Source organism: Pseudophryne corroboree, chromosome 4 (assembly GCF_028390025.1).
Source record: "Pseudophryne corroboree isolate aPseCor3 chromosome 4, aPseCor3.hap2, whole genome shotgun sequence".
Lineage (NCBI taxonomy): Eukaryota > Metazoa > Chordata > Amphibia > Anura > Myobatrachidae > Pseudophryne > Pseudophryne corroboree.
This window is the reverse complement of record NC_086447.1, coordinates 827,463,746-827,481,245: the sequence shown is the minus strand read 5'-3', so window position 1 is coordinate 827,481,245 and position 17,500 is coordinate 827,463,746. Positions and strand designations below refer to the sequence as shown.

Sequence of the window (17,500 nt, the reverse complement as noted above, 5' to 3'; positions counted from 1 at the left end):
TGTATTCGTTTCGGCCCCGAAACGTTGACACACCATTAAACAGCACCACTAAGAAGTCTCCGAGTACCGCCTCATTTCATCTTGTGTATATAGTTCCGGATTTTCCAGAAATCTCACAATTTTCAGGGTGTTATCCAGGCCTGATGCTGCCATCTTCCCCAATGAAGAGGGGGATTGGGGGACTTTCGGGTATATTCAATTAAAGTCGGATCCATTCTGACATGTATTTGTCGGAATGGATCCGACAACCCCTATTCAATCCCATCTTAATTCGACTTTTTCAAGTCGAATTTAGATGGGACGCAGAGGAGGAGAAGGGGGGCGAGCCGCGGGGGGACAGCCGGCGGGCATACAGGGAGATCAGTGCTATGGAGTAGCGCTGCAGCAGGATGTCACTCAGCCGCCCGACCTCACGGCAGATTCCACCTGGCTCCAGCAGCGTGCTGGAGCCAGGTGGAAGCTGCCGTGTTGGAGCCGGGTGGAAGCTGCTGTGAGGTCGGGCGGGTGAGTGACATCCAGCTGCAGCGCTACTGTAGCGCTGATCTCCCTGTATGCCCGCCGGCTGTCCCCCTGTCTCCCTACAGCTCCCCCCCTCGCCTCCTCTGGGTCCGCATCTCAGTCCGACATCATTTTGATGTCGGACTGAGATGGTCAAAACCTGTCGGATTTGGCCCCGTTTTCAACATAAACACGTGGATCGGCAGCTATTCCGCCGATCCACGTGCTTATCGACTTGTCGAAAAATGTAGCAAAATATTGAATAGGTCGAATCAGGATTCGACCTTAAAAAGTCGAAAACTGCCGTCTTTTCGACAGACGGCAGTTTTCGACTTCAATTGAGTATGCCCCTATGTGTGGCACCACACCCTCTATATTAAATCTTGGGGAGAATGTAATGAAAAGCAAAGTGCCAGGCTGTGCACATATATCGGCCATTTGCGTTTGTTCCCACATCACTTTATGTAGTGAGATGCACAAGTACAGCATAGGTTTTTGTTTTCTAACGTATAGTCGTTTTCCTTACTGTGTTACCTGAAGACTATGAATCAAGTTGTGGTTGCTCTTTGGGTCAACATCTCATATACTTATTTTCTAAATGCTAGTAACGGAATTATAAATGTATGCAATCAAGTGAAATATATATCCCATCGATCCAGGCACTACAATTGGTTTTATTCCCCTTAAATCAATAGTCATAATTTCTAGTATTCACCACAAAACGTTTGTAACTAAAAATAAAGCTCCTGAAACATAATATCTGAATTTCAGATCTAGTCCTCAGACTAATCCTACCTGGGATTTACTAGATTTTCATTAAATGATGCATATCTCAATTCTCTGAATAGATTATACCCTTTAAATAATGACTTTATATTAATGTTTTCTAGATAGTATTTTCTTTTTAAAAGCCATAAATTAGTTCAGTGAGGTTATAAACAATTATATTTTACAAGTTAATTTGGAAGTTGTTGAAACCAGGTGACTGACTCCCCCCTGCTCCGGCATTTTAGTTTGAAACTTTTACAAGCAGATCTCTGGGAAGAGGATAAGAGTGAAGCTTCATATTGCTGCACACACACAGATGAAGACGTTCCCTGGGGTGGGGATGACCGGGTCAGTGAGTAGTTTGGGCCACATGCAGATTACCAAATTTCAGCAATAAAGTTTCCACATAAGCGTTCCCATATACAGATTGCAGTCACACATTTGATGGATTCATCATATTCGATGTAGCATCTTCCATACTTCACAAAATAAAATCCAGTAGTACTGTATGTTCTATTTTGGCTTTTGGTATGTTCCTTATCACAGATGTTTTCAATACTCTAAAGGTGGGTACACACTGGTAGATATATCTGCCGATCAATGGATCGGCAGATATAGCTATGGATGGATCGGGCAGTGTGCTGTGAATACACACTAGCCAATCCGTCGGGGGACTGACGTCATGAACTGGGCGGCGTGTACACACGCCCTCCCAGTTCAGCTGTCAATCACCGCCGGCCGCTGCAACATGTGTACGGGCGGTCGGCCTACCGGCCGTACACACACAGCAATGCGCCAATATATCGGTAGATATGTTGGCCGTCTGCTGTGCTGCGGGGCCTACGCGATACGTCTGTGAACGATGGGGTTCACAGACGTATCGGCCGTACACACTGGCCGACGGGCCCGCGCTATATATCGGCCGTTCAAGAGAACGGCCGATATATCGGCCAGTGTGTACCCACCTTAACAGTACATGACATGTTTTAACTTCATGTATGTTTTTGAATGTAACAATTGTTTCACCTCTTCTAGTTATTTCACTGAATTCCCAGACCAAGGATATAATAATGGGATTCACCGCAAATCAATCACATCATCCAGACCCCACTCACAGGGACGGATTAAGGACCACATTGGCCTGGAGCTGAAAATGTTCAAGGGCCTACTGTGAGGTGTGGAGGAGCTGTGGTCAGTGTGGGTGGAGCCAGAACCGCGAGGGTGTGTACACCTCCTGCACTATCAGCTCCACTGTATTAATAACAATACAAAATTGCATCATTTTCTAAGAAAACTAGAACTACAATTGTAATACTTATGATTTATGGCTGCCTGTGTGGCCAGCTGGGTGGCTGGTCATTATCATTATGATGGGCCTATTTTTATGTGAAGGCCTGGAGCAGGATCTCCATTCGCCCCATTGTTAATCTGGCCCCGCCCACTCACTTATAGCTCAGGAAGTGGTCAGTATCCGGCTCTCCTGAAATGCCTGGAATTGAGGAGTCTTCCATTTATTTCAGTGGAGTAAACAAGTATGCTTTACAGGCAAAAACATTGTCAAAATGAAATGGGGACATTTTATGAAAAGGGGATTAAACGAAAACAGTTGTTGTTTTCCTAGCAATCATTTGAGCTATAAATGTCATTTCTCCTTTGCAGGTGAGATAACGAGACAAACAATACCTTTTTCCTTTGCACCACTTTGCTTACATGCCCCAAACATTTTCTGCTGCTCCTTAAAGGTATTTACAACATAAGTGAACCTAAGGAAAGGTCTCGACTGAAAAGTCAATAGTTTGCTGTTCTATAGTTTACGTTTAGTATCTGGAAATAACAACAATGTTGCTTAGGTAAGAAATAAACCAATTAATTAAGTATTTTCACTGCTGCCCTATTATCAAGAATAGCTGGCAGTAGTCCGTGTTAAAATGTGGAGAATATATTGTTGCAAAATTGTCTACATGAAAAACACAAAATAAAAGCCCGTCCTAGATAAAAATAGATTCTTCTAATTACTATGGATGGCTTCCAGTAGCGTCACCTGTAAGGAGTTTTGTGGAGACAAATTGTTAGCACTACATGTACAGAATCTCTTAATCTGAGATCATTATTGGGTAAATTCCAAATACAGGAACATTGGGGGAAACTTCTGTTTATTTGGTAATAATGTCTGTTTCTGTGCAGCGGTGACAGGCGCAGTGTTACCTTCTATACGCTGTAATGTCACTGCTGTCCGTCCACAGAACAGAGGGCACAGCCTGAACATACAGTAGCAGGGGGTGGTCTTCTGTTTGCCGGCGGTCGGGCTCCCGGCGCTCAGTATACCGGCGCCGGGAGCCCGACAGCCGGAATACCGACAATTATTTTCCCTCGTGGGGGTCCACGACCCCCATAGAGGGAGAATAAAATAGTGTGGCGCGCATAGCGCGCCACCGTGCCCGTAGCGTGGCGAGCGCAGCGAGCCCGCAAGGGGCTCATTTGCGCTCGCCAAGCTGTCGGTAAGCCGGCGGTCGGGCTCCCGGCGCCGGGATGCTGGTCGCCGGGAGCCCGACCGCCGGCCAGCCGTAGTGAACCCGTAGCAGGCATAGCAACTAATACTTACCAAACCTGCAGACTGGGACTAAATGAACCATTTTCTGCTTTATCTCATGTAGACTTGCTACAGGGGTATTGCCAAATAGACTACATTTAATGTGAATAATTGCCTCTAGACATCAATAGCAAGATCTTTCACCCCCTCCATTGTTTAGTTTCAGCGGCTAATTACACAAGGACCATGGATCACATTAGTTACATACAGACTGTGAAACAAGACAAGTGCATTGCATCTTGAATTAGAACACTTTCTTTTGAACTTTGCCATCTCAGGATTTACAATGTCGCACAGGAAAGGGGACTTCTAATTAATGGACCTTTTTAAAACTTACGTGAACATTGGCAACAAGAGAGTTTAAAGCTGTTTCTGCAAACTCCTACCACTTCAAGGATCATTCTTCATCTCCATCTGTTTGGGTAGCCCTTTAATCCTTCATCTCTGGAGGAGATTTGCAGCCATTGAATGCGCTAATAGAAATGCTTAGTGATGCCAAATTTGAATTTGTATCTTTCTTCTCCTTGAAGACAAAGACTCTCTTGATACTATTAACAGGATTTCCAAAACTCCAATGGGCTATTGATCTGTTTATAGTTGATCAAATGAAGTGATGTTTTTCTTGAAAATAATAGTTGAGGAGGCATTCTGTTTTGAAAAGACCACAATTAACTAAATCACAGTTTAAGCTAAAAGCAGTAATGATCATTGAGAATGGTAACATTCGCTGAGCTCAAATAACCTTCTGTCTCCCTGCAGAACTGAGACATTCCCTGTTAGCACCCACGGACTATTAGTGTTCTCCTTCACGCCCCTGATGAAGGTGCTACAGAGAGAAATTTACCATTGACAGACATGCTGTGATGAACTCTTTACTTGTAGTCTGTTCACAGTAGGGGCTTCTGTAGATGGGGATGTGGCCCTTGTATGTAATTTTAAATTGTGAGATAAGATATAGTTATGTGATATTCTTTGTTTGGAATGGGTGAGCTAAGGGGGGGGGGAGGCGGGGCTACAGTAATTTAGAGTCGTGAAGTTTAGAGTTGCGTAGTAATAATTGCTCAATGCTTTTGACTGTAAATAATCTTGTTATATACAGTGAGTTCTGATGTAATTAATTATAACCAATGAGTTTACTTAAGTGTTAAGTAGCAGAATTTGCACATTATATAGCGCAATGTACCCAGCTGCGTTTCTAGAGAGGAGGGGACGCGTGTGCAGACTCCGTGTGTGGGCCCCCTCCTCTCCTGCAGCCGTCACCGTCGCTGCTAGCGCTCTCAGCGCTGAGACTCTGGCACAATGCCAGAGTCTACAACGCATGTCGCGCCATTTTTCCGGAGTCCTGCGCATGCGCTGTAGACTCTGGTACAGTGCCAGAGTCTCTAGCGCTCAGTGCTCCAGCAGAGGTGGTGACGGCTACAGGAGAGGATGGGGCCCACATACAGTCGCCGATGGACGCCGGGAAGGTAAGTATAGAAGAAATGGGTGCAGTTTGTGCGGTGTGGGCCCCCTCTGGACCCAGGGGTACGTGTGCACTGCACACACTGCACCCATTATAGATACGCCAGTGAATGTACCCCTTATTGTAAACCATATGAATATTAGAAGTCGCCTTGTTTTCTGCTACCTTTATAAAAGTACTTACAGTACCTACAGCTTTAATATGTACTTTACAAAGAGAAGCTTAATGTTCTCATTTGCAGTAAGAATCTCTATAAATCACATTTTTAAATTGGAATTTGACAATTTCAAATGTAAAGTGCAATGTAATTATTAAAGAATTAACATTTAGCATATGCCTAATGGCAATTAGTTATTCTAATGTGTATTGACAAAGTTCTTTCAGGCAGATATAGTATTATATTAACCCTCACAGTGGGAAGACTGGATGCAATGAAGGCAAAACACTATGGGTGGGATGTAATGAAGTCCGAGTTCGGCAGCTGTGTGGGATGCCGGACAAACTCAGATTATTATTTTTTTAAAGGGGCAATCATTTTCAAGGCATGGTGTAGCTTTGCAAATCATTGCCCTTTTAAAAAAAATATTGAGTTCAGGCGGCATCCTGCATGGTCGCAGAACTTGGACTTCATTACATCCCGCCCTATATTTCATCTTGTTGACTGAAGGGTTGTTTCTTGCTTATCATAAACCACATAAATTCTTAAAGTAAATAATCTTGCAGGTAAGTAAAACCAGTATTGAGGTCTCTTTTTCATGAGTATATATATGAGTAGTATCCGGCACTCAGTTATAAAGCATTAATAGTAGTAGCCCTGCTGCCCTCCGCTGCGTACTGCATAGCAGTGACCGTATAGAAACTCTGTTCGGCGGCACTAAGGAATAATCATCAAACCCCGTTATTTGCACCACATCAACGTTTCAGTGCATGAAACTGCTTATGCATTGAAAAGTTGATGTGCAAAAAACGGTGTTTGCTGATTAAACTGTATGCATTAGTTACCATGGAGAGATTTCTGTCCCATAGCCAAATAGCTAATAGTGCAACTATAGATAGTAACAGTACTTTCACTATACATCTGCAGCCACGTCTGGCATCCTGCCGTCTGAGCTTCAGTAGCAACTGAAATGTGACTTTTAGCATCATCAGTGTTTAATAGGGCGCCACTGATTCCGCAGTGCCCGACAGTCTTAGAGATGTGATGTACATGAATGTAATAACCATATTAGCAGATACATGAATAGAATTATACATCATAAGGCGCACAGGAATAGTCTAGCTAGTAAGTATAAATATAGGTATGAATTCCAACAACAGAAGATTTGGCACAAGCGGTGACAGCGTTGCTTGAGGTGGACACACATAAGACATATGGTAGAGCTGACTCGGCAAGCTTTCAATGTAGAGAGATGGTTAGAGATTTGCACGTCCCGCTGGGACACAAGGAAGAGGTGGGAGTATATACCAGAGGGTGTAGGACTACTAGCTGTCAAAAAAGTATTTTTTATTATTATTGTTATTTTAGTTTGCTACTGTAGTCTGCTTCATTAGAACCCACCCCTGATTGTAACTCAACATCTTTTGTAATCTTTCAGTAGATAATACTTTAAGGCCCATAGACACTAGAGGAGAAAGTAAAAGATCTCGCTCAGAAGGGCCAATCTGTGCGAGATCTTTTACAATCTCGTGTAGTATGAACACTCAGTGTCGTTAACGATGTGCGCTCCTGTGCATCGTTAACGACCCCCTCCCTCATCTGAACATGTACAGAAGAAGGAGGTCCTCGTTAATGACAGTCATGCTGCAGATGCATGGGACTGGGGCTGAAAATGTTCAAGGACTAATACGGAGAAGGAGAGGAGCTGTGAACATTGCAGTGTGGGTGTGGCTAGAGCCATGTGGGTGTGTACACCTGCCATTAGCCCCAGTGTCTCCCCAAATACATACAAATTTTAATATTGCATAATTTTGTGAGAAAACTAGGAAACCAGTTGGAATACTTTGAATTAATGGCTGATTGTGCGGCCAGCTAGTCATCTTATCGTCATCATGCTACCATAGTGATGGGACTATTTTTATGGGAGCCTGGAGCTGAAGCTCCCTCCGCTCAGTTGTTTAGGTCAGTGGATGAGGGGTAGCTTGTAGAGTCAATAACAGGTTAGCTGATAGAGAAGTTCTTGGGGAATACTGGTAACTGCTGAGACTGACACTCTGTCACCACTACTGAGCCAAGTGCCCAGATTGTGATGTCACTTAAGTTCCAGTAGATAGGCAGCTATATTCCGCTTGTGCAGGTATCAGTGCAGCACTCAGATGGGTGATTTCACACTGTTGGGGGAAGTAAATGTTCTGTGAAAGAAAGTGCTGTTTTTCACTACCATATCTAAAATCACAACTGGGGCAAGGGGCTTATCTTTCGGACTGGGAATTTGCCTGTATCATTCCCTGCATTTCAACCTTTTTGATTTTAATGGTTTTTGGAGGCTTTATAATGTTCTGGTCACTAAGGCTCAAAAATATGCTGCTGGAAATTACCAGTGAACAGGGTTTCCACAATGGCCCTGCCCTACCTACACCACTGAGTGGTTTATTATTTGTTAAATCAGTTTGTCACTCTGAGTAACATACGATTGCCTTTAATACTTTGAGCTTAATCTCGGGACAAATTTTGGCGGAGTATTATTTGGAATTTTTTGCATATACAGGTTGAGTATCCCATATCCAAAATGCTTGGGACCAGAAGTATTTTGGATATTGGATTTTTCCGTAGTTTGGAATAATTGCACGCCATACTGAGATATCATAGCGATGGGACCCAAGTCTAAGCACAGAATGCATTTATGTTCCATATACTCCTTATACACACAGCCTGAAGGTAATTTTAGCCAATATTTTTAATAATTTTGTGCATTAATCTAAGTTTGTATACAGTCACACAATTCATTTATGTTTCATATACACCTTATACACACAGCCTGAAGGTCATTAAATACAATATTTTTAATAACTTTGTGTATTAAACAAAGTTTGTGTACAATGGGCCTTTAGAAAACAAAGGTTTCACTATCTCAGTCCTACTCAAAAAGTTCCGTATTTCGGAATATTTGGATATGGGATACTCAACCTATATCTGGGGACGCTTTGTTAATACTTGTATCACACATTCATTCTGTGCAGTAGTTTTATCCGTGCGTGGGTGTAGTTGGTAGTAATGATGACAATGAGGTACGGTGAGGTCAGAGGCTGAGGAGGCACTGACTAGTATCAGAGCAATATTTATATACACACACATGATATGGTGGTGAGTTTTGAGTATAAAAATGATTAGAGTAATACAAAGATGATATGAATAATACAAAGATGATATTTATAAATTCTAATATTATTCTAATCCCTGACCGCACTAAATGATGGGTGGTATAATGTAAGGTACTGAAATCACTTCAAAGTGCTTTAAGGAAAAATGTATGTAACCTTCTAAGGAAAGCATGGTAGCAATGGTGCAGTCATGCCACATGTCTTGACTTTTAAAATGAGTGTCAGACAAGAGGAATTGGAATGGCGCACGCATAGAGAAATGGCTGAGGGATGGAGCCCAATCTTACGTTTATCTTGCTGTTACAAGGCACCCCTTGTAAAGGCCCATACACACTAAATGATCCCCGCCGATATTGGGGTGCATACACACTTGCCGATCAAGCGGGGAAGGGAGCGATGGCGGGGGACGCCCATGCTGCAGCTGTCGTAAACGTGGATCTCCCTCATCTGTACATGTTCAGACGAGGGAGGGGTCGTTAACGATGCGCAGGAGTACGCATCTTTAATGACATTGAGTGTACACACTAGACGAAATTGTAAAAGATCTCGCTCAGAATGGCCCTTCTGAGCGATATCTTTTATTTTCTCGTCTAGTGTGCTTGGGCCTTAAGATAATGTGTAATTATCATCTGCAGTGCTATAGTCAGCTGTTGGACTTGTACAGTTATTGTATTACTGTAATACAGAGTTCAGATGGAAAAGTGCTGAAATTCTAACGAGGAATATACACAGTGGTCCTGCTGTATTCTTTGCCAGCGTTTCCACAATCGTTGGGGTCCCATAGTGGATTAGCTGCTGATGTCCTATTCCATGTCGCTTTCTAACACTGGATATTGTGAAGCTTATACCTACTGTTTATACATCGCATTTAAACACTCTCTCCTGGATCAAACAAGTGCACAGTCAGGATGGTCACTGACCGCTGCTTTGATCTTTAAACCTCATCAATGTCAAGATGGCCTTTAATCTGTTTAAAGCAGCAGGTATAAGCCTTAAGTAATCTACCATGCTCTGCAAGGCTCCATAATACCTAACTAGTAAAACCGGGCAACAATACATAACCTTTACATGATGACTCAGATTTACGTGATTTGCATCTACAGGTCTCTTTGGATTCATCTTTTTATCATATATATATTTTTATGTAATAGCAATCTTTAGATCATTGATTAAGGCACTGTAACATGCAGATCTCCACCGTAGGATGTATTCTAGCACTACGCCTCCAGTCTCCAACGCCTTGTCATTTGTTTCTTCTCCCGCCACAGGAGGTGGACAAAAATTGCCATTTAATTTTCCGCAGACCCCTATTATGTTAGGGCACTGTCTGATGGCTGCAGAAATCATGATAGCTAAAATGTAATATATTCGTGGGAATAGTACTGAGGGTCAGTGGCTTCTGGGAGCTTGCGTAAAGCTAATTAAGAAGAGAGAAAATACTTTCTAGGAATTATGCCACCGTGTATGTGACAATTCCTGGTAATGACCATTAAATAAATGTGTTTTATTCTATGGGCCTAATTCAAGGTTGATGGCAAAAACAAAATCTTCCTCTAATGGGCAAAACCATGTTGCACTGTAGGTGGGGCAGATTTAACATGTGCAGAGTTAGATTTGGGTAACTTTTCTGACACCTCCTGCTTAAAACCCAAAAAGTCAGAAGGATCGTGAGGCCCCGCTTTCACGGGCTGTATTCATACTGAAAATCAAGATCAAGCGAGCCTTTGCCCTTCCCAGTGTAAAAATAAAGCAGCCAGTATTTACCCTGCACAGAAACAATATAACCCACCCAAATCTAACTCTCTCTGCAAATGTTATATTCCCCCCCCCCCCCCCCCCCTTGCAGTGCAACATGGTTTTGCCCATTAGAAGATTTTGCTTTTGCAATCAACCTTGAATTAGGCCCTATATATAGAAATGTATGTCATTCGTTTGAGTAATAATGTAAGGGTAGAAATAAAAGCACTGTGTACCCTGCTTATACATCATTATACACTGATGGCAGAACTGAATGTGTCCCAGCTGTGGTACGTTGCAGTCAGCAGAGTGTGCTGTGACACCAGGAATCGGCAATCTCTCAGTAACATAGCTGGAGAGGAGGCACGCGGCTTGCCTTCTCTGCTGCCTAGCGACTGCATGGGATTTTTTCCCTTCATCACATTGCTTCCCTATCACCTGGGAGACAGACTAAATTCCCATGTTATTTTCTTTGTGTGTTGCACTATGCTTCTGGTGCACTCATGTGAATAAATGAACGTTTTTGGCTTGTTAGCAGGAGACCAAAATTCAACCGAAGAGCAGTATGTTGTCAGGCATTGTCACACTGCCAGCCACAGCATTGGGATCTACAAGACATCGGAATGAGGCTCAAAGGTTTATTATGAACAGCATTTAATTAAAACTTGCCACTCCTTGCCCACGCTGCCCAGCAGTGTGCACGTAGCTGAGAAGTAAACCCTTTATCAGAGATGAATGGTTCCGAACTTTTCCTTTCCTTGTTTGGGCAGAGCATTGTGGTTTCTGCAAGATTGTTGCTGTCCTCGGCAACAAAACATATTTCTATAAAATAAATAACTATCTGTTGTGTTGTTCTGTAGATTATATCACATAATGACTTCCTCCGATTACTTCCCAGGTAAACTTTATTCCTCTGTGCTTCACTATGGTCCTAATGTATTATCTATTGCATATATATATATATATATATATATACACACACACTGTATATAGGACTGCATAATGGTTAGCATCACCACTGCCCCATAGCCCTGGGGTCATGTGTTCCGTAGCACTACCAAGGTGGCGTTTGTATTTCATTAACATATATATATATATTCTTGCACCACTATTGTCCATATGTAAATTAAATGTTAAGAAATTCCCCAGGTGTTTTTACTGATATTCTTGGGTGTGGTTCCTGTCTCTTTAAAAGAGTGGGACAGGGCCTAACACATGATATAAGCATGCTGTGCATTTAAAATCCAAAAGATTTGTGTAAATCAGTGTAGGGACTGACCAAATGGGAAGGCCGTGAAGGGGCTGGTCAGCTTAACTAACTATTGCAATATTTTGGAACTAACATTCCCTGAACTCAGATGAATTACAATTTGAAGTGTTAATATTAGGTGAGTGCTGAATTTGTATGATTTTTATATATATTTCTCTAACGTCCTAGTGGATGCTGGGGACTCCGAAAGGACCATAGGGGGGAATAGCGGCTCCGCAGGAGACTGGGCACAAAGTAAAAGCTTTAGGACTAGCTGGTGTGCACTGGCTCCTCCCCCTATGACCCTCCTCCAAGCCTCAGTTAAGATTTTGTGCCCGAACGAGAAGGGTGCAATCTAGGTGGCTCTCCTGAGCTGCTTAGAGTAAAAGTTTAAATAGGTTTTTTTATTTTCAGTGAGACCTGCTGGCAACAGGCTCACTGCATCGAGGGACTAAGGGGAGAAGAAGCGAACTCACCTGCGTGCAGAGTGGATTGGGCTTCTTAGGCTACTGGACATTAGCTCCAGAGGGACGATCACAGGCCCAGCCATGGATGGGTCCCGGAGCCGCGCCGCCGGCCCCCTTACAGAGCCAGAAGAGTGAAGAGGTCCGGAAAATCGGCGGCAGAAGACGTCCTGTCTTCAATAAGGTAGCGCACAGCACCGCAGCTGTGCGCCATTGCTCTCAGCACACTTCACACTCCGGTCACTGAGGGTGCAGGGCGCTGGGGGGGGGCGCCCTGGGACGCAATGAAAATACCTTAAATGGCTAAAAATACATCACATATAGCTCCTGGGCTATATGGATGTATTTAACCCCTGCCAGTTTTCCACAAAAAAGCGGGAGAAAGGCCGCCGAAAAAGGGGCGGAGCCTATCTCCTCAGCACACAAGCGCCATTTTTTCCTCACAGCTCCGTTGGAGGAAGGCTCCCTGACTCTCCCCTGCAGTCCTGCACAACAGAAACAGGGTAAAACAAGAGAGGGGGGGCACTAAATTGGCATATTAATATATACAGCAGCTATATTAGGGAAAAACACTTATATAAGGTTATCCCTATATATATATATATATATAGCGCTCTGGTGTGTGCTGGCAAACTCTCCCTCTGTCTCCCCAAAGGGCTAGTGGGGTCCTGTCCTCTATCAGAGCATTCCCTGTGTGTGTGCTGTGTGTCGGTACGCTGTGTCGACATGTATGAGGAGGAAAATGGTGTGGAGGCGGAGCAATTGCCTGTGTTAGTGATGTCACCCCCTAGGGAGTCGACACCTGACTGGATGGTCTTATGGAAAGAATTACGTGATAGTGTCGGCACTTTACAAAAGACTGTTGACGACATGAGACAGCCGGCAAATCAGTTGATACCTGTACAGGCGTCTCAAACACCGTCAGGGGCTATAAAACGCCCGTTACCTCAGGTCGATACAGACACTGACACGGACACTGACTCCAGTGTCGACGGTGAGGAAACAAACGTATTTTCCAGTAGGGCCACACGTTACATGATCACGGCAATGAAGGAGGTTTTGAACATTTCTGATACTACAAGTACCACAAAAAAGGGTATTATGTGGGGTGTGAAAAAACTACCCGTAGTTTTTCCTGAATCAGATGAATTAAATGAGGTGTGTGATGAAGCGTGGGTTTCCCCCGATAAAAAACTGCTAATTTCTAAAAAATTATTGGCATTATACCCTTTCCCGCCAGAGGTTAGGGCGCGTTGGGAAACACCCCCTAGCGTAGATAAGGCGCTCACACGCTTATCAAAACAAGTGGCGTTACCGTCCCCTGATACGGCCGCCCTCAAGGAACCAGCTGATAGGAAGCTGGAAAATATCCTTAAAAGTATATACACACATACTGGTATTATACTGCGACCAGCAATCGCCTCAGCCTGGATGTGCAGTGCTGGGGTGGCTTGGTCGGATTCCCTGACTGAAAATATTGATACCCTGGACAGGGACAATATATTATTGACTATAGAGCATTTAAAGGATGCATTTCTATATATGCGAGATGCACAGAGGGATATTTGCACTCTGGCATCAAGAGTAAGTGCGATGTCCATTTCTGCCAGAAGAGGATTATGGACGCGACAGTGGTCAGGGGATGCGGATTCCAAACGGCATATGGAAGTATTGCCGTATAAAGGGGAGGAGTTATTTGGGGTCGGTCTATCGGACCTGGTGGCCACGGCAACGGCTGGAAAATCCACCTTTTTACCCCAAGTCACCTTGCAGCAGAAAAAGATACCGTCTTTTCAGGCTCAGTCCTTTCGTCCCCATAAGGGCAAGCGGGCAAAAGGCCACTCATATCTGCCCCGGAGCAGAGGAAGGGGAAACATACTGCAGCAAACAGCCTCTTCCCACGAACAGAAGCCCTCCCCCGCTTCTGCCAAGTCCTCAGCATGACGCTGGAGCCTTACAAGCGGACTCAGGCAAGGTGGGGGCCCGTCTCAAGAATTTCAGCGCGCAGTGGGCACACTCGCAAGTGGACCCCTGGATCCTGTAGGTAGTATCTCAGGGGTACAAATTGGAATTCGAGACGTCTCCCCCTCGCCGGTTCCTGAAGTCTGCTTTACCAACGTCTCCCCCCGACAGGGAGGCGGTATTGGAAGCCATTCACAAGCTGTATTCCCAGCAGGTGATAATCAAGGTACCCCTCCTACAACAGGGAAAGGGGTATTATTCCACGCTGTTTGTGGTACCGAAGCCGGACGGCTCGGTGAGACCCATTTTAAATCTGAAATCCTTGAACACTTACATAAAAAGGTTCAAGTTCAAGATGGAGTCACTCAGAGCAGTGATAGCGAACCTGGAAGAAGGGGACTATATGGTGTCTCTGGACATCAAGGATGCTTACCTCCATGTCCCAATTTGCCCTTCTCACCAAGGGTACCTCAGGTTTGTGGTACAGAACTGTCACTATCAGTTTCAGACGCTGCCGTTTGGATTGTCCACGGCACCTCGGGTCTTTACCAAGGTAATGGCCGAAATGATGATTCTTCTTCGAAGAAAAGGCGTCTTAATTATCCCTTACTTGGACGATCTCCTGATAAGGGCATGGTCCAGAGAACAGTTAGAGGTCGGAGTAGCACTATCTCAAGTAGTACTGCGACAGCACGGATGGATTCTAAATATTCCAAAAGCGCAGCTGATTCCGACGACACGTCTGCTGTTCCTAGGGATGATTCTGGACACAGTACAGAAAAAGGTGTTTCTCCCGGAGGAGAAAGCCAAGGAGTTATCCGACCTAGTCAGGAACCTCCTAAGACCAGGCCAAGTGTCAGTACATCAATGCACAAGGGTCCTGGGAAAGATGGTGGCTTCTTACGAAGCGATTCCATTCGGCAGATTCCACGCAAGAACTTTTCAGTGGGATCTGCTGGACAAATGGTCCGGATCGCATCTTCAAATGCATCAGCGGATAACCCTGTCTCCAAGAACAAGGGTGTCTCTCCTGTGGTGGTTACAGAGTGCTCATCTCCTAGAGGGCCGCAGATTCGGCATTCAGGATTGGGTCCTGGTGACCACGGATGCCAGCCTGAGAGGCTGGGGAGCAGTCACACAGGGAAGAAATTTCCAGGGCTTGTGGTCAAGCATGGAAACGTCACTTCACATAAATATCCTGGAACTAAGGGTGTCACGAACCGGTCTCTCACCTTAGCGGGTTCTGGGGTTCATCCGTTGCCAGTGCGGTTGCTCGCGGTGCTGTGCGCCCGTGTGGGGACACGGCGTGATCAATGGCACAGGTAATGCAGAGTCTGGGAACTGTGAGTGCGGGGACCAAATGGCCTAAGGCACTGCAGTGTGTCTGCTGTATAGGAGGTGGCCATGTTGGAGACCAAATAGCTAATACAGAGCACTTGTGAAAACACCTGTGGGCAGGTGTAAGCCAATCCCGTGCTTGTGCTGCCTTTAAGTAGGCTGGGATTATGTTACTCTGGGCCAGTGCTTTGTTGTATCAAAGCTGTGCTCTAGCTCTGAGCTCTCTCCGTGCATTCCTGTGTGATTCCCGTGGTTCAGATATCGCCTCCGTTCCCAGAGGTCCGTCTGCAGCCTTCACTGCTGAAAGATCCACCGGCTCTCCGCTGTGCTGTCAGTTAATTGCACTCCTATTGGAAATAGTTGGATTCCCAGTGTCCTGCATGAGGTTACCTTGTCAGTCTGCCTATCATTCAAAGTCTGGAGGATTCCGTTTCTCTCAGCTGTTCGTTTGTTCAACTCTGCATTAACCAGTTAAACACAATCTGCAGTTCAGCATCAAAGCTTGTTTATATTTGCTATGTTGTCATAACAAGGATAATTCTTCACAGTCTCTCAGTTAACTCTCAAAACTCCATTGCAAATCCTTACAGTTATCTCTTCATGTCTGCATTATCCAGTTAATCACATTCTGCAGTTCAGCATCAAAGCTTGTTTATATTTGGACAATCCAACATTTATTCATCAGCTTGTTTTGCATATGTTTCCATGAACATTTCTTTTATTTATTTTTGAGTTTTCTCTTGCATATTATTCCTGCAATACTTCAGTATAATATGATGATTAACAACTTGTCAGTTAACCCTTTACTGAATTGTTATTTTGAATAAATATATGAATCGGAACTTTCTTCGTCCTCCCTGCTTTCTTCATAGCCCAGCACCTACACCTGTGGTTGGTTCCGGGTTAACGGATTCACAAAAACACCCGGACCTGACAAAGGGCCATTTACAATGCCCTAAGTCAGGCAAGACCTCTGCTTCAGGGTCAACCGGTGTTGATCCAGTCGGACAACATCACGGCAGTCGCCCACGTAAACAGACAGGGCGGCACAAGAAGCAGGAGGGCAATGATGGAAGTGGCAAGGATTCTTCGCTGGGCGGAGAATCATGTGATAGCACTGTCAGCAGTGTTCATTCCGGGAGTGGACAACTGGGAAGCAGACTTCCTCAGCAGACACGATCTTCACCCGGGGGAGTGGGGACTTCACCCAGAAGTCTTCCACATGATTGTGAACCGTTGGGAAAAACCAAAGGTGGACATGATGGCGTCCCGCCTCAACAAAAAACTGGACAGATATTGCGCCAGGTCAAGGGACCCTCAGGCAATAGCTGTGGACGCTCTGGTAACACCGTGGGTGTACCAGTCAGTGTATGTGTTCCCTCCTCTTCCTCTCATACCAAAAGTACTGAGAATCATAAGAAGGAGAGGAGTAAAGACTATACTCGTGGCTCCGGATTGGCCAAGAAGGACTTGGTACCCGGAAATTCAAGAGATGCTCACGGAAGACCCGTGGCCTCTACCTCTAAGAAAGGACCTGCTCCAGCAGGGACCATGTCTGTTCCAAGACTTACCGCGGCTGCGTTTGACGGCATGGCGGTTGAACGCCGGATCCTGAAGGAAAAAGGCATTCCGGATGAAGTCATCCCTACCCTGATCAAAGCCAGGAAGGATGTAACCATACAACATTATCACCGTATTTGGCGTAAATATGTTGCGTGGTGCGAGGCCAGGAAGGCCCCTACAGAGGAATTTCAACTGGGTCGTTTCCTGCATTTCCTGCAAACAGGACTGTCTATGGTCCTCAAATTAGGGTCCATTAAGGTTCAAATTTCGGCCCTGTCAATATTCTTCCAAAAAGAACTGGCTTCTGTTCCTGAAGTTCAGACGTTTGTCAAGGGAGTACTGCATATACAGCCTCCTTTTGTGCCTCCAGTGGCACCTTGGGATCTCAATGTAGTTTTGGGATTCCTAAAATCACATTGGTTTGAACCACTCACCACTGTGGACTTAAAATATCTCACATGGAAAGTGGTAATGCTGTTAGCCCTGGCTTCAGCCAGGCGTGTCTCAGAATTGGCGGCTTTATCCTATAAAAGCCCTTACCTAATTTTTCA

At 44.7% G+C, this 17,500-nt stretch overlaps 1 protein-coding gene across 2 annotated transcripts in view; it reads left to right on the top strand.

Annotated features, from left to right (window-relative positions):
• Window positions 1-17,500, top strand: part of MACROD2 (mono-ADP ribosylhydrolase 2) — a 3,123,444-nt gene that overhangs the window by 246,370 nt on the left and 2,859,574 nt on the right. The gene's annotated exons all lie outside the window — the stretch shown is intronic.